Raw genomic sequence first — 25,509 nt, forward strand, 5'->3', positions numbered from 1 at the left:
ATGGAGATACGTAGATATTTATTAAATAGGTGGATGATTGGACTACCTTGTATTAGGGAAACTAAGTTACTGTAACAAATAAGCCCCCAAATGCAACGACCCAACCAACCATGATAGAAGTATTTCTCACTTGCATAAACGTAGAGGGTGGACAGGTGGACACTTCCAGTCACCAAGGAACTCTCATCCAAGTAGTGATTTAGGAGCCTGTGTTCCTTCTATCTTGTGTCTCTGCCATGTCCCTGGAGTCATCACATCCGGGGTTCAGGCACAACAGCCAATAAGGAACATGGAACAGGCACCCTTGCTCGCTTAAAGGAGATGTTCCAAAGAGCATGCATTATTCCATGTCAACTCATTCATTGGTGATTCTAAGTCACATGACCACACCCAGCAGCAAGGGAAGCTGGGAAATGTAGACCAGCCTTGTGTCCTGGGAAGAAGGGGAGAGTGAAGGTAGGTGATTAGAGTCTGTGCCAAAAACACTGACCTTAGCACTTCAACACCATATTCAGCTCCTCTATCTCATTGAGTCTTCAAGAAAAATGTGAATAGGTAAAAGTTAGAGGCTTACAATAAGGTAAAATGAAGGACTTCCTGCTGACAAGCAGAACACTTAAGAAATATTTGTACATACTTCATCCATGCAAGGGATTTGACAGTTAACTTCAGGGCAGAGGAATTTCAATTACCACATTGGAGCTACCTTTCCAATCCTTCCTTTTGTCTTGTTCGGTGATTTCGAACTTCAGCATGTATGAGAATTGTTTGTGCAGGGTTGTACACATTAAACCTTGGAAGTTGAAATTTATGGGCAACTAAGAAGGCAATGGAACCCCACTCCAGTACTCTTGCCTGGAAAATCCCATGGACGGAGGAGCCTGGTAGGCTGCAGTCCATGGGGTCGCTAAGAATTGGACATGACTGAGCGACTTCACTTTCAATTTTCACTTTCATGTGTTGGAGAAAGAAATGGCAACCCACTCCAGTGTTCTTGCCTGGAGAATCCCAGGGATGGGGGAGCCTGGTGGGCTGCTGTTTATGGGGTCGCACAGAGTCAGACATGACTCAAGTGACTTAGCAGCAGCAGCAAGATGATTTTCTAAACTTCTTTTGATTACACACAACTTTACCTTATGCATTTGCTGACATAAACTACCTCTTATGTAAAATATAACTCCTCTGCACGAGGAAATCTGGGGGTGGAAATCTAAGAGTTAGCCTCTCACACCCTCTTCCCACTCGTGAACATGGGGTGCATGACCTTTCCCAATGGACCAGAGCCTGACTCCAGTTAGGCTTGAGTTCTTATCTTTGGAGAATTCGGTCATTCTCCCCAGGGCCAGCCACCACCAGCAGCCCATGCGTATCGGGGGATACTTCTGGAAAACTTGGGCATCTCTGTCACTAAATTGTTTTCAACCACCCCAAAGAGAGAATGAATGAGTCGCTCATTTTCTACATAAGTAGATATTTGGTCTAAGAGGGACCATTGGTCTAAGAGCAGCTTGGGGCCATCAAGGCTCTTTTTATTTAGTCTGTTAGAAGTACTCTGACCCTTGTCAGAGGTCCAGGAAGACTGGAGTAGCGTAGGATTTATGCTGTTGAGCAGATTGAAGTAAGCATTTACCTCCATGCAACTTACGCAAATGATTAACTGTTTTACTCTAAAGGTAATTCCAAAAGGAAGAGTTTCCAAGAATTTTTAAATTTAAGTATAGTTGATTTACAATGATGTGTTAGTTTCTGGTGTACAGCAAACTGATTCACACACACACATATATATAATATATGTGAATATATGCTCATATATATATATATTATTTTTTAGATTCTTTTCCATTAGAGTTTACTAAAAGATACGGAATACAATTCCATGTGGTATATAGTAGGACTTCATTGTTTATCTATTTTATATATAGTAGTTTGTATCTATTAATCCCAAACTCCTAATTTATCCCTCTCTCTACCTCTTTCACCTTTGGTATAAGTTTATTTTCTGTTTCTGTGAGTTTGTTTCTATTTTGTAAGTAAGTTCATTTGTATTATTTTTCTAGACTCCACATATAAATAATATCAAGACAATGATATTTGTCTTTCTCTTTCTGACTTACTTGACTTAGTATGACAATCTCTAGATCCATCCATATTGCTGTAAATGGCATTATTTCATTTTAAATGGCTGAGTAATATTCCACTGTATACATGTGTCACATCTTCTTTATCCATCCATCTGTCAGTGGACATTTAGGTTGCTACCGTATCTTGGGTATTGTGACTAGCACTGTTATGAACATTGAGGTGCATGTGTCTTTTTGAATTAGAATTTTAATATTTTCCTGAGAAAAGATCTATGCCTGAGAGTTGGATTGCTAGATCACATGGCAGCTCTAATTTTAGTTTTCTGAGGACCCTGCATACTGTTTTCCATAGTGGTTGCACCAATTTACCTTCTCACCAACAGTGTCAGAGGGTTCCCTTTTCTCCCCAACATCTTCAGCATTTGTTATTTGTAGACTTTTTAATGATGGCCATTCTGGCCAGCATGAGCTAATATCTAAATGTAGTTTTGGTTTGCATTTCATGTGCTAACTGGCCATCTATCTGTTTTCTTTGTATAAATTTCTGTTTAGATCTTCTTCCCATTGTTTGATTGGCTTGTTTGGTTTTCCATTATTGAGCTGAATGAGCTGTTTGTATGAGCTGAATGAACTGCTTGTATATTCTGGGAGTTAAACCCTTGTCAGTCACATCATATTCCAAGAATACTTTGAGCAATGAAATAAATAGATGACTTTCCAAAGGAACAACTTTGAAGGTCCCAGAATACATTGCATATAATTGTGACATATGTTGAACCATCAGTCTTCTTTCATTGGCCACACTCATTCAGTCATTCAACAAATACATACTGAGTTCCTTCTATGTGGCAGTCCCCATAACATGTGCAGGTAATATGGGCCAGGGTCCTGCCCATGTGGAATGACCAATCTCTATGTCCATCAGGGCTCTCAGTTGCAATAACAGATATTCCCCCTGGCTGATAGAGATAGAAAAGGAGTTTAAGTTAAAAGATACTGAATGGCTCAAAGAATCACAGAGGGAAAACTTGGAACCACATTTAGAAATTGGACAGTGGGTTATTCACAGACCCAGTAGAAAACAGATGGCTCACTCACATTAGGAGGATCTGAGGCAAGTTTAACAAAGAATTTAGCAAAGATGTTCACAGACCCCTGAGACTTGACTGGATGAAAAGAGAAAATAACTACCAGGATTGGAAAACAGAGAGGGTTGTGTGGTCAGGGCTGACTTAGAAGTACTGAGACCTTCAGTAAAAAGGATGCAGCCAACAGGGACACCTTGCAAGGAGGAGGACCAGGTGCTAACTTCCTCCCATCAGATCTTCTCTGGTGCTTCCCATGGGCCAAACCCACCCAGGAACCAAACCAGAAGCCAGTAAGTCCAAAGGACTCCATAAAAGCCACCACCCATGTCACCGAGCAAGGACAAAAGAAGGGAGATTCTATCTGGAAGGGGACATGGGAGAAAGGCAGTGGAGGCAGCTAGGAGGCTTGGCAGCCAGGACCACAGCCACACCTCTGTCCCACCGTGAACTCATGAGGACAATAGCTGCTTCCACCCTTCGCAAACAAATGTGCTCTCCAGCCCCTTCTTGTTTGTGTCTCCTTTGGGGGGCAGGACAATGAGTAAGCTTATAAATGAACATATTAATTGCAAGTAGTTCTCAACGATAAGAAAACCTTCTTTAAGCAACTGTATGATGCCTGGATGTGACAGGGTACTTTAGATAATCAAAGATTTGGAAAGCATTTTAGGGCTTACCCAGGAAGCACTGATTATAAACATGATTTTTCAATTTAATTCAGTATTCTAAAACATGACAAAGTACCTCCATGATCATAAGGTGATTTTATTATGCTTAATGAGCTGTCTTATAGCGTCGTGGGATTTTAGAGATAAGATAGCTTCTATAATACTGATCTTGTCTGAAAAGAAATTTAAAACAGACATTCTAATAAAAAAATATCTCTTCTCATTAGTTTCTAAGTCCTTTGTTTGGCAGTAAATAGCCATGTATTTGGTTCTCGTTTAGCACTTTCAGTGATTTCTATGCTATACCACAATGAGGATTCTGAATTCGATTTTTAAATGAATCCATTAGAGTTGTCTTCATTTCACTTGTAGAATGGATTTTGCAAGGCAGAACATCTTCATTATTTTATAATATTAAGAGTATCTGCAGCTGCCTTTCGAGATAGCTGAGTTAATTAGTGTGAGATCAGAGGATTATATTGAGTTCTGGCACAAAGTTGATGGGGAAATCAACCACCTGTGACACAGTTTCAGCATTAAATGAACAAATGCTATTTCTTTCAGCAAACATTTCAACACTGGTAGATTCCTCAGCGATCACCCTTTGTCTCAAAATCACAAGTCAAAAGTGATTCAAATTATTAGGTATTTGAATTTGATATGAAGACATTTTGCCCTTCTTTTCAAAGAGACTTGCAGAAGTTGTCCATGATATTGAGATAGAGAATAATTAAAGATTTGACTTGAATTTTATGTTATAGGTATGTAAATAATCAATGCAATCTTATTTATCTATTAAGATGTCATTGATAGCTTGGAACTTTGTTGCTTCAAAGCACAAGTTTCCTGTTCTTCAGGTTTTATCATGGAAAACTGCCCCTTGAGGCTGGAAGCCTCCAATTTCAGTGACACCTTTCTAACCAGGCAAAACCATTTTTGGTTTCCACATTAGCCAACCCCATAGCTTGACTTGAAACATCTCATCCACAATGAGGAAACTTTCCTGAGAGCCAGTGACTATTTCAGTGACTCTGGATAATATTCTGCATCATTATTCTAGACAATATTATGTACCATTATTCTAGATAGACCTGTGTGTAGGTATATTCAATAGTATTGTGTCTATCTTTGTTCCACATTCATATAAATCTTATCAGGACAATTTACATTAAAATTTTGTCCCCTGTCTGTGAAAAAGAATGAGAAGCACAGAAAAATATTACAGGAGAGAAAGCAGTTCAGGATTTGGTTTTTGTGGTCATCTAAATACCAGAAAATGTCATTTAGTTGCCAAATCCAGAGCATGACCTGTTTCAGTAATACTTTAGGAGGCTGATAGCTTAATATATGTTCTGATTCTGAAAGCCAGAGAGGGAAAAACTGGCAATCTGCTCTGTATATCTCTTGTAAATGTCATTATTTTACATGTTGATCTCAATCCTTGCCCTCTGCACTTGTGAGGTCTGTTCGTTTATGTCTGGCCTGAAATGCAGAAAAACCTCTGTGACTAAGCCCAAATCTGAAGAATTAGAGAAATATAAATTGATAACAGTGTGTCCACTTCCTGAAGAAAATCTACCTTGACCTCCAGATTTTTAGCTTTAGTGATTTGCTAATAAACATTTCTCAAGAAAGTAAAATGAGCTACCTAGAAAGTTTTTGAAACATCTTTTTTATTAAGGAACAAGGGATGTGAACAAAGGAAATCCATATTATAGCAGTTACAATTTTCACACCTTTGACACCAACTTAATGAAAAAAATGGTTGCATAAATATATAATGTATTCTAGACCATAAAAGACCCTTCAACTCCAATAAATAAACAGAACTGGGCTATCACTAATAATGTATTTGGCATGTCTTGGGCATGAGAACTTTTGATCCTATTATGTACAGTCTCATCTGTGGCCTTTTTTTTTTTTTAAGATACCCTATATTCAAAGACAAAAAAGAAGTAAGTCATGATGAAGACAGCTTCTTCTTTGTCTTTGGATGTAGAACATCTTTTATCCCATTTCTTTTTTTTTTTTTTTTTCCCTTTCTTGGCCATGCAGCATGTGGGATATTAGTTCCCCCACCAGGGATAAAACCTTACACTCCTTGCATTGGAAGCACAGAGACTCAACCATGGGACGACCAGGAAATTCCTCAATTGTGACCTTGTTGAGCTGTTCCCTGATCTCTTTCCATAGGTTTCCATGTCTCTTTTTCTACGAGCTCAGGTTTGTATGCTGAAAAGAAAAAGCAGCCTCGATGATTCTGCTTGGTGTGTCTTGCTGTGATTACACCATTCTTTCTTCTAGTGCTCTTCCCTCTAAAAGGACTTAGAGTTGCTTTAAGTTGTCTATGAACATGGTAACCTGCTTTGTGAAATGAAAAACTTAAATGCCTGTAGAAGTCAGTGGATGCTATGAAAAGGGTGATGCAGGAAAGATGACAAGTCCACCAATACATATTCTAGCTAAGAGGAGACAGCTGCCTCTCAAATTGGGCAGCTGATGTCCTTCCAGAAGAGTACCTCAAGCTGACAGATCCTAGTTTTTTTTTCAATAAAAGTCCCAATTTTCTATTTTTATGTGAAACTTCCTGATTTTTATAAGCTGGCAAGTAACTCTCTTAAAAAAAAAAAAAAAAAAACAGGCAGGCTAAACAGAACCCATCTGTGGGCCAGGTCTGCCTTCTGGGATGCCAGTTCTCACATTCTGTTTTACATTGTGTCAATTTTCTTCTCTCTCTGCCACTTTGCCTTCTACTGGCTTTGTAGCCATAGCAATACCCTGTCTCCCACTTCACCTACTGTCATTGTCCTTTATAAACAAACTGCCACCCCAAGAAAATATGGGAAGTGTAAGTTATTAATATATCAGCTGACATCAGAAATTGACCATTACAGTATACTAACACGTATATATGGACTTTAGAAAGATGGTAAAGATAACCCTATATGCAAAACAGAAAAAGAGACTCAGATGTATAGAACAGACTTGTGGACTCTGGGAGAAGGCGAGGGTGGGATGTTTCAAGAGAACAGCATCGAAACATGTATATTATCTAGGGTGTAACAGATCACCAGCCCAGGTTGGGTACATGAGACAAGTGCCCGGGCCTGGTGCACTGGGAAGACCCAGAGGGATCGGGTGGAGAGGGAGGTGGGAGGGGGAACTGGGATGGGGAATACATGTAAATCCATGGCTAATTCATTTCAATGTATAACAAAAACTACTGTAATGATGTAAAGTAATTAGCCTCCAACTAATAAAAAAATAAAAAATAAAAAAACAAAAAAACAAAAAAAAAAAAGAAATTGACCAAAGGCAAAAACTCTCTTTATCCAGAAATATGTTCTAATATAATCAGAAGTGAGCTGCATACAAATGTTTATAGTAGTTTTATTCATAATTGACCCCTAATTGAAAGCAATCAAGATATTCTCCAACAGGTGAATAAGTCAAACCGAGGCACGTCCAGACAATGGAATACTATTCAGTGCTTTAAGAGAGAGTTATATTATTAAGGTGCTCCTAGGATTTTTATTTTCTGGCACAATAAGTCAATATTTCTAAGTTCACCCTCTTTATTTTTCCTAGTTTCTAATTCATTTCTTGCCCTTTTCTAATTTCTGCATGGTAGATTCTAAATGCATGCAGACAGTGAAATATTTGTCCTTGGTTTTGTGGTCAGTGGCGGTCACTTTGTGTGACCACGCCCCTCACTGTTCACCACTGTCCTTGTCCTTGGGGGAACAGTGACTGTGAATATAGGAGTCCCTAGTACTCCCTCCCTGAGGGGTGTTAAGATTCCAGATGTAAAACTAAGCCAGGTACCTGCTTCATTTACCCAAGGAAAAAAAAAGAAAACGAAATCCATCAAAACGAGAGCATTTCAACAGTTAATTAAAATTCCAAGATGCGGGAGTCATAGAAGTAATTATCTAAGATGTATTCAATCGGTTGTTAGCTAAACCCATTAAAAAATTAATCAAGAATAATTTTCTATTTGATATTGACATTTTTCTATTTCTCATTCATGCTAAAGAAAATCCCATTACAGAATCTAATTTACTTTGCATTAAACTCACCTTTACAAGAATGAAAATCAAATCTCACCTGATGACAAGAAGAGACTCACAAAATACCTGGAGATAAAGCCCTGTGTTGACAAAGAAATCAGCCAAAGGTCATATTCTTTCCAGCTATTCTAATCTAGGGTGCAAAATCATATTGCTTCAGCAGTTGCATGTGTATGCAAAGAGAAGGACTCCACTGAACTGGATTTGCAGCCCCCCCACCCTAGTGGCTTCTAACCCATATACACTTTTACAGCCTACACACAACAAGGCAAATATCATCTAAATATGTATTTATGCAAATTATGCTTATCCAACAACAGCAGTATAATAGAAAGAGGGCCATGTTGTTCATAAATCTCGGGTTCATCTCTCCTGACTACTAAACGTACAAGTCCTTATCTGTAAATGGAATCAGAAACCACTGTGAAACAGAATCTGCCTTCCAAGGCAGGGGAGCCAGGTTTGATCCCTGGTTGGGGAACTAAGATCCCATATGCTGTAGGGCAACTAAGCCTGCACATCACAACTACTGAGCCTGTGTGACTAGGACCTATGCTCCACAATAAGAGAAGCCACCGCCAAGAAGTCTACACGCTGCAACTGAGTCGCCCCCAGTCACCACAGCTAGAGAAAGGCCCATGGACAGCAAAGAAGACCCCACACAGCCAAAAATAAAGTTAAAGAAAAAGGTAGAAGGTGAAAAAAAATCACCAACCTCGGGCAAAAGCTGTGAGCAAGTAAAAGTGCTTTTAACTACAACTATAAGGCTCCATATGCTTATATCATATTTGAAAAAGTGTCTAGTGATTTGTACTATGGTTTATCCATTTTGACCAGAGGTGGCAAAAGTATGCGTGTCAATGTGTGAATAGGTGCATCCATGAGCTTGCTTAGCTTCTCCAGACTATGCTGAAGGGCTAAATCCAACCACTGGTTTTTAAGAGAATCACGAAGGGAAATCTAGATTTTGCATCCCATTAACAGTGTTTTCCAAGGACTTTCCCTGGATGTCCAGTGATTAAAATATGTACTTCCACTGCAGGGGGCATAGATTCCATTCCTCTTCTGGGAACTAAGATTTTGCACACCTGATGGTATTCCCTAAAAATAAATAAATAAAAAGTTAAAAATAGTGTTTCCATACATAAGCTTTGGGAAAGCCAGCCTTCAGGCCATCCTTGTAGACCCTAATTTAAAATTATTGCCTCTCTCACTGAATCATAGTGTCCTCAAGGATGCTTTATTTATTTTCACATTTCCAGGGTCTGACATTTCATCACAGTTCAGTAACAATTAAATGATTAAAGAACAAATCAATGGACCATTAACAATAAAATCTCTGGAGTAATTACTGAAAATTGAAATGAGGGGAGATAAGGGTATAGAAAATAGAGGGGGAAAAATTGAAAGAAGGGAGAAAATAACAACCAAAAAAAAAGAGCCAAACAAAGAGCAGGAAGAGGAAAAATAAGAAATCAAATACATTTTAAAAGCCTAGGCAAATAGAAAACACAAAATATATAAAGCACAAAAGTGCTATGCTGAGTTGTGTCCAACTTTTGTGGCCGCATGCACTGTAGCCCACCAGGCTCCTCTGCCCAGGCAATTTTCCAGGCAAGCATACTGGAGCGGGTTGCCATTTCCTCTTCCAGGGAATCTTCCCAACCCAAGGATCAAACACTCATCTCTTGTGTCTCCTGCATTGGCAGGTGGATTCTTTACCACTAGCACCACCTGGGAAGCCCAAAGCATGAAATAAATGAATCCAAATATAAAGATAATGATAACCAATAAAAATGAATTAAACTCTGCAATTAAAGACCATGATTATAAGACTACTTAAAAAGTATAACACTCCAGTTATATGTTTTACTGAACACACACATTCAACATATACACACAAAGAAATATTGAAAGTCGATGGTTGGGGAATTATATATAAAGCAAATCCTAGTTAAAAGAAAATTAGTGTGGGTATATAGCTATCAAGTGAATAGATTTTACAGCAAAAGTGTAAGTAAATGTATCTATTTATCCATCTATGTACCCACATATATGCATTCTATACCCTTTCTGCATTCATATATATTTCATCAAAAATAATAGGCTTCTGAAACCTTACTCCTCTCCTGGGATGAAAAGCAAATTTATTGGACATAAGGAAAACTACCTGAAGTGGAGGAGGATTAAACTCTAGAACAAGTCAATGAGAGAAGCTATAAAACCCCACTCTCCAGAGATGGGCTTATATCGCTTACATGTTGAAACTTTAAAAAAAAATGGTACAAATGAACTTATTTACAAAACAGAAATAGAATCACAGATGTAGAAAACAAACTTCTGGTTTCCAAAGGGAAAAGTGAAAGTGAAAAGTGAAAATCGCTCAGTTGGGTCTGACTCTTTGTGACCCCATGGACTATACAGTCCATGGAGTTCTCCAGGCCAGAATACTGGAGTTGGAAGCCATTCCCTTCTTCAGGAGGCCTTTCCAATCCAGGGATCAAACCCAGGTCTCCCTCATTACAGGCAGATTCTTTACCAGCTGAAGGATAAATTGGAAGAGTGGGCTTGACATATACACACTGCCTGCCTGCTAAATCACTTCAGTTGTGTTCAGCTCTTTGTGACCCTACCAGCCTCCTCTGTCCGTGGGATTCTCCAGGCAAGAGTAATGGAGTGGGTTGCCATGCCCTTCTCCCACATATACACACTTCTATATGTAAAATAATTAATAAGGACCTACTGAATAGCACAGGGAACTCTACTTAATACTCCGTAATGGCCTATATGGGGAAAGATTCTAAAAAAGAGTGAATATGTGTATATGTGTGTGTGTGTGTGTGTGTAATTGACTCACTTTGCTGTATGCCTGAAACTACCACAAAATTGTAAATCAACTATACTGCAATAAAAATTAATAAAAAAGAAAAGAATAGAGCTGACAGCCATTTTTCAATGACATTCTGATTGAAAGACCCTAGTGTCCCAATTGAGACCTATTTGAACTCTAGGAATGATTGTCACAGGGCACAGCTCAGGATCAATGGATCAATCTTCAAGGTGCCTCTCCCTTATTCTGTCTGTCTCTCTCTCTCACACACACTCAGAATAGTGAGGTCGAAGGGGATAATGCATTTTTTTCTTTCCTTAAATAAGTTTGGTTTTCTCTCTTCATGCATTCTTCTTTATTATTATTGGCTCCTTCTATGCATCATCTGTGTGGGGGCTTCCCAGGTGGCACAAGGCTAAAGAATCTGTCTGCGAATGCAGGAGATACAAGAGATGCAGTTTCAATCCCTGAGTTGGGAAGATCCCCTGGAGGAGGAAATGGCAACCCACTCCAGTATTGTTGCTTGGGCAATCCCATGGACTGAGGAGCCTAGCAGGCTACAGTCCATGGGGTTGCAAAGAGTCAGACACAACTGAGCAAGCACATGCATCATCTAATCAGGAAATAATTTTGGTTATCTGCTCTTTTCTAAACACATCATCACACACCGAAGACAGAATGGGAAACAAAACATGGTTGGTCTCTGCCCTTGGGGAGCACAGAATTCTGTGAGCAAGATAGATCCTAATCAAATAATTACACAAAGAAATATAAAAATTTATCTCTGACAAGTGCTATGAAGGAGATAGAATGTGCTAGAAGAGGTACAGTACTGAGGTTGACTTGTTAAGAGAAGTCGGAGGCACTTTCTCCAAGGAAGTGATGCTTAGAGATCTGAAGGGTGGATATGAAGGAACCAGGGTCCCAGGGCAGGGTACCATGTTCCGGGGTGACGAAGTACTGCATGCAGAGAACCTGAGGCAGGAAAGAGCGTCTTAAAGGGTTGCTGGAAGCAGGACTAACACTGGAGAACAGAGAGCAGGGAGAGTGTCATAAACAGAGCCTTGTGGGTCAGATCAAGGAAGATTTTCTGTTCTAGGAGCAATTGAACGTATTGAAGTTGGTTTTTGGCTGGAGGTGCAGAAGGGCAGGGGAACAGGGAACCAGGAGATGAGGAGTTTTCAGCCTAGAGTATGTTTAGAGGTGGGTGGGCCAACGACTGAGTCCATTCTATTGCCCAAATCCAGGCAGGAAAACATGGGGGTTGGATGATGGTGTTTGTGTGTTGGGATGGATAAGATGAGTATGAAGAGAAGGGGATGGGATAGGGGGAGATTCAGAAAGTTGAATGGAGACAGGACACAGTGATGGATGGATAGGGAGGTGTAGGGGTGTCTTTGAGCTTCCTAGGCTGATAAGATGAGAAAAACTCAAGTGTACTAAGTTTATGGGGGAAGTTTATAGGTATGCATATATTGAATTTGATGTAGGTACCTTAGAGATTAGGCATCCATATAAATATTATAAACAAGGCCCACTGTCTCGACCTTGAAGAGTTCAGTCTAGGGGAGAAAATATCCATAAAAATATAATGAAGACACAGGTGGATTCAACACTCACAGATCACAAAAAGCCTTTTTAAAAAAAGCATGGATCAAGAGGTTATTCTGCATGCTGATTCTGATAACTCCCTTCATTCTTCTGCTTCTTGGTATTATAGTTTAGAGACATTACATTGTCTAAGTGCATACATTCTCATTTGGGACAATTCTTTATTTTTAATTTTTTTTGATTGCTCAGCATGTGGGATCTTAATTCCCCAATCATGAATCAAATCCATGCCCCCTGCATTGAAAATTCATAGTCTTAACCACTGAACTACCAGGGAAGTAATTTGGAACAATTCTAAAGTTCTTGTTCATTCAACACAAATTGTCTGAGAATTGATGATTGTCCCAGCTAGCTCAGTCTCTCTGTGATATAACCTCTACTTGAATGTCATAATCATTGCTACCCTGGGGGAAATTCAGACCAGTTTACTGGACCAGGATTGAAGAAATGTACATTAGCAATGGAATAGGAAATGAGAGACATCCACGTGACACAGCCAGGCTAAGGAGTCATTTTATACATGAGACCAACAAATATTCATACATATTGGAAGTCCTGAAGGATATGCAGTGACAATTTAACAGAGGTTCTGTCTGTATGGTAGGATTCCTGCTTATGTCTATTTTCTTCTTTATGCTCCCATGTAGCTTCCAAATGTTCTACAATTTTCATGCTGAGTCAACTTTTATCACTAATGCAAAAGACAGGATGTCTGTCTTTTAGGACAGGGAGGCAGGCATCACTGATCACTGACCTAATGGTCATTTCTCCCTTCTGGCTAAAACAAGACCAATTTTGTTAAGCTATTGAGAGGAAGTATGTTCAGGAAATCTGGGTCCAGACCCAGGGAAATGAAATCACAGTTGTTCAAAATGAAGTATGTTAGTGTCCTGAAGCTGCCTTGGGTTTCCCAGGTGGCTCCGTGGTCAAGAACCTGCCTGCCAATGCAGGAGATGTGGGTTTAATCCTGAGATCAGGAAGGACCCCTGGAGTAGGAAATGGTAGCCCACTCCAGTATTTTTGCCTGGAAAGTCCCATGGACAGAGGAGTCTGGAGGGCTACAGTCCCTTGAGTTGCAAAGAGTTGCACGTGACTGAACATGCACACACACACACCCACAAGGCTGCCTTAGCAATTTCCTGCTTATTTGGGTGGCTTAAAGCAACAGAAAGTTCTAGAAATAGAAGTCTGAATTCAGTGGGGCCATGCTTTCTCCCTGAAGGTTCTAGGAAAGAATCCTTCCTTTCCTCTCTAACCCTGACTCTAACTCTGGTGGTTGCAATCTTTGGCATTCCTTAGCTTGTAGATGCATTACTCCAGTCTCTGCCCAAGCTGTTGTGTGGCATTCCCCTTTTTCTGTGTCAATGTCCAAATTTCCCTTTCATCACAAGGACACCAGTCATTGGATTAGAGTCCACCCTTACTCAGTCAGGGCTTCCCTTGTAGCTCAGACAGTAAAGAATCTGCCTTGTAATGCAGGAGACCCAGGTTCGATCTCTGGATTGGGAAGATCCCCTGGAGAAGGGCATGGCAGCCCACTCCAGAATTCTTGCCAAGAGAATCCCATGGACAGAGGAGCCTGGCAGTCTGCAGTCCATGGGATTGCAAAGAGTAGGACACAATTGTGCAACTAACACTTCTCACTTTTTCTCATTCAGTTGGAACTCACCTTAATTCCATAAAAACGACCTCATTTCCAAATAAGTTTCATAGATAACTGAGGATTAGGATTGGAACATATCTTTTCGTGGGTGTTCTCAAACTCAGTTGCATGGTACAATAATACTACATGATTCCATTTATATCAAACTCTAGAAAATTCACACTAATCTATAGGGACAGATATACTTGCCAGGAGATGGGGTGGGGAAGAAAGGTGGTAGCAGAGAGGTGTAGGTTAAGAATGACCAAGAGTTATGAGGAAATTGTGAGGCTGATGGATATGTTCATTGTATTGATTGCTTGTAGAAATGGCTTCACTGGTGTATACATACAACACTTAACAATGGACTTTAAATATATGTGGTTGATTTCATGACATACATGGGCTCCCCAGGTAATGCTAGTGGTAAAGAACCCACCTGCCAACACAGGAGACATAAGAGATGCAAGTCCAGTCCCTGGGTTGGGAAGATCCCCTGGTGGACAGCATGGCAACCCTCTCCAATATTCTTGTCTGAAGAATCCCATGGATAGAGGAGCCTAGTGGCTACGTGGGGTTGCATGGGGTTGCAAAGAGTCATATACAACTGAAGTGACTTAGCACACAGGAACATGACATATATACTCCAAGAAAGGTGTTTAATTAAAAAAATTAATACCAATCTGTGATCCTTACAAAGATTAAAAATAATTTTCCACTTTATTTTACAAGGCCAGGATTTTACAAATACTGTAGCCACACAAAGACACCAAAGGGACTCAGAAAATGACATTTTTTTTGAGAACTTGTATCCAGTGTGTGTTAAAAAACACTTTTCATCGTCAATCCTATAAATCAGAATATAGGACAAACAATCCTATAGAAATAGCCAAACTTTTTGAATAAACACTTCATGAGAATGGATATACAAGTGACCAATAAGTATGTAAAAATATATTCAACATCATCAGTTGTTAGGTAAATGCACAGTAAAACCACAATCAGATGCAACTAAACACTTGCTAAAATGGGTAAAATTTGAAAGATCAACAGTATCAAGTATTGGAAAGGCTGCGAAGAAACTAGAACCCACATCTTTGCTGGTGGGAATGTAAATGGTACAGCCTTGTTGGAAAAGAGTTAGCAGGATTTTAAAGTTACATAAGCTTCCATAAGATCCAGCAGTTCCACCCAGCCAAAAAAAGAAAGAAAGAAAGAAAATGAAAGCATATGTCCACACAGAGACTTGTATGTGAATATTCAAATAGGTATTATTCATCATAGCCAAATAAGGGACTTCCCTGGCAATCCAGTAGTCAAGACTCCAAACTTCCACTGAAGAGGGTATGGGTTCCATCCCTGGTCAAGAGCTATGATCCCACATACTGCATGGTGCAGACCCCCTCCCCCCACAAAAAAGTTATCATAGCCAAAGGAGGCAGCCAGAATATTTATTAACTGACAAATGTATGAACCAATTGTGATATAGCCTCATAATGAAATATTACTCTGCAGTGAAAAAGAAAATGACCTTCAGACAAACACAGCAACAAAAGTTACATTGCACAGATTACATGAAGGTATTGCACTAAGATAAAAGTAGTCACAAAAGGTGATATATTGTATGAAGACATGTATAAGAATTTTCCAGAAAATGCAAAGCTAGTGAAGAAAATCAGAGTTGTGGGTTGGGAGTTAGGATTGACTACTAAGGGATCTGAAGGAACTTTTTAGGGTTGGGGAAATGTTCTGAAATTGATTATGGTGATTGCTGCAAAATTGTATACTTTTACTAAAACATCAAATTCTTTAAAGTCATTGACTTAATTGTATGTAGTGAAAGTGTTGGTCACTCAGTTGTGTCTGACTCTTTGTGACCCCAAGGACTATAGCTCTTCAGGCTCCTCCATCCCTGGGATTTTCCAGGCAAGAATACTGGAGTGGATCACCATTTCCTTCTCCAGGGGATCTTCCCAGCCCAGAGATTGAACCTAGGTCTCCTTCATTGTAGACAGATTCTTGACCATCTGAGCCACCAGGGAAGCCCTTATCATATGTAAATTATATCTAAATATAGCAGTTATGAAATACGTATCATGGCCAGGACTGGTCCTTGTGGAGAAAACAAACAAACAAACCAGAATTCAAGGCAGTCTTCTGTTCTCAAAGCTATAGTAAGACTGACCATAAATTCAGGTTTTAATTTGACTAGAATTTTTATTAAAGTCTTGCAGTAAAGCTTACCATGTCACTCTTAATGAAGTGTCTCAAATATGTCTTAAATACACATTTAATGTACATCTAATGAGATTCTTCGGCCAACTAATTATTAAGCATGTTTAATGGAGTTTAACAATTGCAGGCAAGATACATAGCCCTTTCTCCATAGATTTATCCTTATCAAAATACTTCTAAGATAATGGATTTCACTCACATAGATTGCCTTTGTGAATAAAAATCATTATATTCACCCATAATAATAGTACTTCTATTTCTATCAGTTATTAAAAACCTATCCAATTAACACAAGAAGTCATTACTATTGGCTCTCTTTATGGATTTGTGATTTTGTGTGCCTATGGTATTTTAAAGAGATTTAGATAAAGTAGGATATTTCACAAAATGTACTTCATTCTGGTAAAGGAGCAGAAAAGAAATACTGGTTTTGTGTTCGGGGCAGGTGAGAACAAGATTACAGGTCATTATAAATCAGATTTTGGAGAAATGTGGATTTTTCAAGGCATGGGCTTGAAAGCCAAAGTCAAGCTCAGATTTATTTTCTTGAGCACATAGTGAGCATTAACATAAATTCTCTTGGAAGCAGTCAGAAAAGATGAGCTAGTTAACTGTTGCCGCAGAACCTACAGTAAGAAAGGCTTGCAAGCCTTTACTTGCAGAACTTTCTAAGAATGTTATTGCAAGACAGATTCTGTCTCTTCATAATGGCTTCTCCAATCCCCCATTTCCAAACCTCCTTAGGTTTGCAAATAACCAGCAGCATGATCTCCATAATTTTCCCTTATTTTAATTTCCATCCTTTAATTTCTAAGCAACCTTCCTGCATGGCAATAGAGATGATATGGAGTGGGTTTAATTTTCTTCTACAGTCACTTTTAGAAATTCGTCTCAACCCTCAAACTCCTAAAGTCATGTTTGGCCACTGGCTGAATGGAGTTTACATTTCAAAACCTGTCTTTATGCACATATCTGACTTAGGGGTCTGGAAAACAAAGACCCCTTTACAACCTGCATTAAAGATTTGGCTTGAAAGTCACGGGACACATTTATATCCAGTGTCATTTTCTTTCTTTCTGTTTTGCTTAGACTACTTATTGCAACAATTAGCCAGGTCGTGATTTTTAAAATATGTACTTTGCTCTTTTTTATTGTAATCCATTGACCTTTGGAAACCTAGAGACCCAATCGCGTTAAAATAAAATTCTTACTATCACTTTGTGATTTCAGTCTGTCCTCCCAAGCTACATTGGTGTCTATCACCTTGTTTGCTTCAGTTTCTCCAGTATACTAGGAAGCATATTTCATAGAATAAATCCTGCTCTCACCAAAAATGTATCCTATAATGACACCAGATATAAGAGCTTTCAAAACCACTAAAACAGGACATCATTTTTAAAAGATAAATTACTGTTTGGGGGATCTGAGTATGAAAAAGAAGTGTAAGCCTAGGGAGGAAAAGAATCTTTTTTTCTAAAAACTGGGAACACTCATCCATCCATTCATACAAGGACGATTGAAAGCCAGCACTGTGTGTCACTACATCCTGTATGGGATCAGAGCAGTGAGCAAAACACACACCATCCTTGTGCTCACACATTTTAAAGTCTAGCATAGGAGGCAGACAACTTTCAAAGTTCAAATAATTCATTAATTCATCATTTTAATTACTTTTGTGTTTCAGTCAATTCAGTTCAGTTCAGTCACTCAGTCGTGTCTGACTCTTCGTGACCCCATGAACCGCAGCACGCCAGGCCTCCCTGTCCATCACCAACTCCAGGAGCCTACCCAAACTCATGTCCATTGAGTTGGTGATGGCATCCAACCATCTCATCCTCTGTCGTCCCCTTCTCCTCCTGCCCTCAATCTTTCCCAGAATCAGGGTCTTTACAAATGAATCAGCTCTTCACATCAGGTGGCCAAAGTATTGGAGTTTCAGCTTCAACATCAGTCCTTCCAGTGAACACCCAGAACTGATCTCCTTTAGGATGGACTGGCTGGATCTCCTTGCAGTCCAAGGGACTCTCAAGAGGCTTCTTCAACACCACAGTTCAAAAGCATCAGTTCTTCGGGGCTCAGCTTTCTTTATAGTCCAACTCTCACATCCATACATGACTACTGGAAAAACCATAGCCTTGACTAGACGGACCTTTAATAATTTTTAATTTAATGAATTACAATTTAAAACTAAATATGTGTAAAAGTAAGATCATTTTCACAGTAAAATGAAAAAGGAGGCATCCTCATGGAGGGGCAGTGGTTGTGAGCTGGAGGCGGAGGGCAACTAACAGTAGATCAGTTTAAGAAGCCCCTCTAAGTCAATGATATTTGAATGAAAACATGAATAAAGGACTGGAGGAAGGAAGCAGTGCCTCGCCCCTGACATCTTGCCTCCCAAGAATGCATCTTGGAATCTCTGGACCAGATTGGGTGGGACTGGCAAGTCCGAGCCCACATGATTCTCCCTGAATTTAGCTCTGTGCTCAGCCAACTTTCCTTGCTTCTGTGTTTCCTTTATGGCACCATCACTCTCTTTTAATATTCCTTGAACATTGAGCAGTAAACCTTCTGCCTCACACTGCTTTGCCGATTACCCTCTCTGTCAAGTCATTTGTCTTGGGCCATGTTGGTGTGTGCACATGTTTTAAACATTGGACTGAGTGAGCTGCTGAAGTGACCATCCTTTATGGACAGAGATGATTCTCAGCGGGTCTCATGAGAACTCTGGGGAGAGTTGAAACCTCTCACAATTGAGACGGAAACCCAGAATAATTAAATCAGAATCCCTAAATACAGGATCCAGCATCAGTATATTTAGTCTCCCCAGGTGATTCGAATGTGCAGCAAAGTTTGAGGACCATTCGGTTAGAATCACCCGTGAAGATACAAGAAGACGACTAGTGTCTGAGTCTCTGTCCCTCGGGCTTGTGCTCAGTTGTATTTGACTCTTTGCGACCTCGCGGTCTACAGCCCACCAGGCTCCTCTGTCCATGGGATTCTCCAGGAAAGAATATTGGAAAATACTGGGTTACCATGCCCTTCTTCAGGGAATCCTCCCGACCCAGGGGTTGAACTCGCATCTCCTGCATTGTCAGGCGGTTTCTTTACCCCTCACTGGGGAAGCCCCTCTCTTCCTACAGATGGTGATGTAATTGGTTTGAGATGAATTCCTGGCTTCGATATTTTTCACACCTCCCTGCAGGATTATCTTCCATGGCCTCGGTTGAGAAGCAGTGCTCTCGACCCAACTTCAGACACCCCAGAGCCTTAAGAAAGACAAGATGGTTTGACTTTCATGTGTCCATGCTTCCTCTTCTATGCATTAAGCTGTTGGCCAGAGTTACTGTTATCATCTCAGCTGGCTGATTTTGAGCAAACCTACAGCCAGGTGGGGATGGACCCATGGCTTTGGACTCATTAACACCGTGCTCTGACCAGCTGAACTCATCAACAACAGATGCTTCCTTGGCTGCCCACCAGTTGGAAGACTTCTGCCAAAGTCCAGCTCAATTAAATAAAAAAATAATGATAATAATGATGACACACTCTGGTGAGAACGTGGTGATTCCAGCAAATGAGGTAACCCTGCCTTAAGTTCTGAATTGGACAAAGTCTGTTGAAGTCTGGTCGCTTTAAATGTGTGACTCATTTTTCACTTTGAGGTGTATGGATGTGACAAGATTTCCCAAGTCCAGCCAGGAAATGTGGAGAGCTAGAGATTTTTCTACAAGGGTCTATCAAGATGTATTTAGCTTTCACTGTGGAACAAAATATCCCAGAGAATCTGGCTGTCCCTGGTGGTCCAGTGGTGAAGAATCTGCCTGCCAATGTAGGGGACATGCGTTCCATCCCTGGTCCAGGAAGATTCCATGTGCTTTGGAGCACCTAAGTCTGTGTACCACACGGCATGCTCTAGAGTCCACGTGCCACAACTGCTGAAGCCCGTGTATCCTCAGCCCGTGTTCCACAACAAGAGAAGCTGCTACAATGACAAGTCCATGCCCCACAACTCGAAAAAGCTGGTGTGCAGCCATGAAGACCCAGGGCAGCCAAAAATAAATAAGTAAATAAAATTTAAAATACCCATCTTTTAAAAAACAAAAGGGGGAGGGGAGCAGAAAGCCTGGTTGTAATACAGAGTATCTGCTGAAGATGGATTGAAGGAAGGACTTCAGATGCTGACTCCAGGCATACTGATGACACATACTGATGGCATACTGATGTGACACTTCAAAGTTTGATGTGTGAGTCCCACTTGCCTCCTGGGGTCAGCTCTGGATTGCTGGATTTTGCAGCTCTGGATTTTGTGTGGAGTCACACAGAAGCCTTGCCCTTCTGGAGCTTATATGCTGATTTGGTCAAACAGGCAATAAATTCATAGTGGAAAAAATAATTTCTGAGAGGGACAAATACTCTCTTAAATGGAGTAGAATAAACAAATTGGATGATTTCAAAGACTTTCTTATAACTTTGGATTCATATCATGGTGCTTAATTTAAGGTGATGGCTATGGAGGTGGAAGTCAGTAGCTGGGTTGACAGAACATGTTGGGACAGTGCTCACAGGACCATTTCCATGGCCAGGACCTCATGGATGGATGAGGCATGGGAATGAGCTAAAGAAGAAAGTGAAAGATGACTCCTGAGATTTCTGGCTATATGTCACTAGCCAGGTGCCCAGTGACACAGTTTGCTGTTCAGAACACTGAAAGAGGAGCAGGTTTGAGGGAGGCTATCATGAGTTCTATCTTGGACCCAGACGTTAGGGGCAACACTGACCAAAACCACCTACTCTGGCCAGGTACCATAAAAACCATTTGTGTGATTTGCATGAGTTATCTTACAACAGGAGCTCCTGGTAAGAAATGCAGAACTAGTAAGTTAATACCAACCGAGAGAATTCAGGAAATATCAAAAGGAGAGAGGAGATGCCAGTTCAATGTCCTACTAACCTCCCAGAATCCTCCTGGCTGAGCGATGCATGTGCCAGCAGGAAGGACCCTGAGTCAGAGTGATTGGCCAGAGGCAACCCAGAAACTAACTGAATTACCATAAAGCCTGAGACTGTGAGCCACATGGCAGAGCGGTCCTCCTGGGTTCCCTTACCCTTCTGCCCTCTGTCTGGGGGCCCCTTCCCAATAAAGTCTCTTGCTTTGTCAGCATGTGTGTCTCCTCAGACAATTTATTTCCGAGTGTTAGACAGGAGCCCACTCTTGGGCTCAGAAAGGGATCTGTCTTCTGCAACACAGAGAGTTTGAGACACCCTGGGAGAGAGGTTGAATAGCCAGGGAACATCTGAGTCTGGAGCTCATGGGAGAGGTCAGAGCTAGAGACATAATCTGGAAATGAACAGAATGTGAATGCTGTAGCCAGAAATTCAGCCTTTGTACATTGGTACAAAAATTGAATCTCGGAGATAGAGTTTCGGTGAAATACAAAAGAATAGCTTTATTGCTTTGCCAAACAAAGACAGTCACAGTGGGTTAATGCCCTCAAAGCTGTGTGTTCCCACCTGGGATGGAGAGGTGGTTGTCAGGAGTCTTATTGTCCAGGGGCAGGGCTGCTGATTAATCTAGAGATCGTTGGGTATCAGGTGGTGATGTTCAAACTGTGACCTTTTCTGGCTTGAAGAATGCTTCATCAAGAAATTAACATCTTAACCCCACTTGGGGAAAGTTGTATTTCTGCAGAAGAGCTCAAAGATATTGTTCTGTGTATCCTCTAAGCTGTAACCAGGATCCTGCCCCAAGGCTGCACTCAGCCTTATTTCTTGGCTTCTCTTCCCTTATCTCTATATGCCCTTCCTTTCCTGGTTAACAGCTGTTTGAACCTGCCCTTTGGAACTTAAGGAAGGGAACAGAGAAGGGCTTTTGTGATCAGGAGACCCACAAGGTCCTGCTTGGTTTCAATATCCTGGGGCTAGATGACATCGCCTTCCAGGGTGCTGTCTTCCATGGCAATGTGGCCCACAAAGGATCACGCATTTCTCTGTATTTTCAAACAGGTTGAGAGTAAGATCAGTGTCCATGAGCTTGATCATAGAGCTTTCTTTTGAAATAGGGTCTGTCATTCCCATCTAGCCCCTGTGATCCTCATCTGTCTTTCTGATCTGAGGGCAGCCACACCCAGGAATCATAGAAATCCGAGGCTTACATACTGAGAAAAGACTGAAAGATACAAAGACAAAATAAGAGAATGCTGATTTTGTCCCTCTCAGAGGTTGCACCGACCACCAGCACCAATGCCTGAAAAGCATTTTCATGGCCAAGACATTATGGGACTGAAGTCAGTGCATGGGTGACTGTAGCCAATTTAAAATCCCAAATGGAGCGTCCCCTGTCTCCCAAAATAATGTTAATTGCATCCCCTCTCTTCCTAATTAGTGTGGGCTCAAGACATGCAAATTCATTTTTATATTAGCCTAAGAAAAACATAATTAAGAAGTTGTCTGCTGGAAAAAAAAAGAAAAAGCACATAATGTATTCTGGGGCCAAACTGCAAATGACTTTTGGACTTTACACCATCTCAAATTAGGCGTACCGCTGAATCCTTATTAGCATAGATCATCAAGGATGGGCTCCAAGCCCCACCAATAAGTCTTGTTGAGAACCCTGTAGCTTGCAGGACAGAAAAGCACTCAGAACCACTGACAATCCCTCTGGAGGGCTGAGATTCTAGACCCACTTTTAGGTGCGCCCACTCAGTGAAATGAAGTCCTTTCATGTTTCTTAATTTTGTATGTCCTTTCCGCACTAACTGAATTAATTCCTTAGTTTCAGAAAACCAGTAGGCTTCTTCCAGCCTACAGAAAATTCTGTTGCCTTTGACAATTTGACATGCATTCTTCTGTAGCGATAGGGAAAATGGTCCAACAGCTGGTTTCATTCAGGGCTACAGGCAAAAACTCCCCTAGTTTCAAAAAGCAAATACTTTATGATATCAAGAGGATTCTATCAACAGACGTAAATTAAATATTCATGCCAAGTTTCATGGAATTGCTGTTTGGAGGCTATAAATGAAGTAAATGAAGTTTAAGTTTCTTAGAAGAACCCTCACCAGCATCCAGAGTTGTCAATCTTTGATAAGTGCTAAGTGCACTCAGTAGTATTTTTGTCATTTCTCAGACTTTTCTTACCAGAGAGGGCAATGAATCACTGGATTTATAATTTGCTTTTCAAAAAAAGTGTTATAAAGGAAGTTGAGTGCTTAACTCTTGTGCCCTTCATACTTTCCTATACATTTTAGCTTTAGTTGTTGGGATTGGGCAAGATTTGTATCCTGGCATTGCTGAATTATACGCATGTTGCCAGTTTCTAAACATCTAAACAAGTGACCCCAGCTTCAAAGCCTCCGGCAGCCAGCTATGTTGTACGCAGAAGTGGAGCTTGGTGAAATGGAAAGAGGCACTACTTCATGCCCACTGAAAGATGCCCCAGAATTGTCTGCACTTCTCAATTTTCGAGACAAATCAGAAATCCAGATTTCTCCATATCTCCCAATTTTTAGATGTTGTGATCTATTAAAAAGAATTAAATCTGTACAATCCAAGCAAAGTATATCTGTGGGCTGGATCCAGTCCACAGAGCCCAAATTTACAAAGTCTAATTTGAACAGCATTAGAATTGACTTTTTACAGAATGGAAGACAGTAAAACTGCATGCCTTGAGGAATATTATTCAGCCATGAAAGGAATAAAGTGCTGATACACACTACACCACAGATTAACTTTGATGGCATTATGCTTTATAAAAGAAGCCAGTCAAAATGACTGTCATCAGAAGGAACACAAATAACAAATGTTGGCAAGGATGTGGAGAGAACGGAACCCTCATACATTGTCAGTAGGAATGTAAAATGGTGCAACCACTGTGGAAAAGCATATGAAGGGTCCTCAGAAAACTAAAAATAGAGTTTCTGTATGGTTCAGCAACTCCACTCACTCCTAGGTACTTATCCAAACAAAAGCAGAAAGAAAAGCACTAATTCAATAAGATACATCCATAGCCGCATTATTCACAATAGCTAAGATGTGGAAGCAAACTTAGTGTCCACTGACAAATGAACAGAAAAAGAAGATGTGATACATATACACAATGAAATATTACTCAGCCATTAAAAAAACAATGAAATTCTACCATTTGCAGCAATGGGGATGGACCTAGAGAATATTATGCTTAATGAAATAAGTCAGGCAGATAAAGACAATACCATATGGTATCACTTACATATAGAATCTGAAAAATACGGCAAACTAGTGAATGTAACAAAAAAGAAGCAGGTTCACAGATATAAAGAACAAACTAGTCATTACCAGTAGGGTGAGGGAAGGGGGATGGGGTAGGACGTGGTGAGGGATTTAGAAATACAACCTATTAGGTATAAAATAAGCTACCAGGATATATTGTACACTATGAAGAATATTCAGTTCAGTTCAGTCGTGTCTGATTCCTTGCAAACCCATGGACTGCAGCACGCCAGGCTTCCCTGTCCATGACCAACTCCCGAATCTTGCTCAAACTCATGTCCATCGAGTCGGTGATGCCATCCAACCATCTCATCCTCTGTCGTCCCCTTCTTCTCCTACCTTCAGTCTTTCCCAGCATCAGGGTCTTTTCCAATGAGTCAGTTCTTCAATGAGTCAGTATGAGGAATATAGCCAATATTTTATAATAACTAAAATGAAGTATAACCTTTAAAAATTATGAATTACCATATTTTACACCTGTAACTTATGTAATATTGTACATCAATTTTTAAAAATTAAAAAGGATAAAAGTCAAGTAAAAAAAGCAGAAACAAAAGATCACACATTGCATAATTCAATTTCTATGAAATATTCAAAACAGGAAAATCCATAGGGACAGGAGGTAGGTTAGTAATTGCTTGGGTCAGAGTAGGGGTAGTGATTGGAGGAGATGGGCGAAAAAAGCTATAGGATACAGAGTTTCTTTTTGGGGTGACAGAAATGTTCTGAAGTTGACTGAAATGGTAATGGTTGCACATACCTGTGAATATATTAAAAACTAAAGAATAGTACACTTTAAATGGGTGAACTGTATACTATGTGAATTACATCTCCATGAAGCTGTCTGAAGAATTGTTCTTTAGTCGCTAAGTCCTGTCTGACTCTTTGCAACCCTGTGGACTGTAGCTCACCAGGCTGCTCTGTCCATGGGATTTCCAGGCAAGAATACTGGAATACATTGCCATGCCTTCCTCCAGGGCATCTTCCTGACCCAGGTATCAAATCCACATCTCCTGCATTGGCAGGTGGATTCTTTACCA

General features: G+C 40.3%; 1 protein-coding gene across 3 annotated transcripts in view; it reads left to right on the top strand.

The window, feature by feature from the left end:
• TMEM132D (transmembrane protein 132D) overlaps positions 1-25,509 on the top strand; it is an 852,888-nt gene that overhangs the window by 677,115 nt on the left and 150,264 nt on the right. The gene's annotated exons all lie outside the window — the stretch shown is intronic.

This window comes from Odocoileus virginianus, chromosome 12, assembly GCF_023699985.2.
Source record: "Odocoileus virginianus isolate 20LAN1187 ecotype Illinois chromosome 12, Ovbor_1.2, whole genome shotgun sequence".
NCBI classification, from domain to species: domain Eukaryota; kingdom Metazoa; phylum Chordata; class Mammalia; order Artiodactyla; family Cervidae; genus Odocoileus; species Odocoileus virginianus.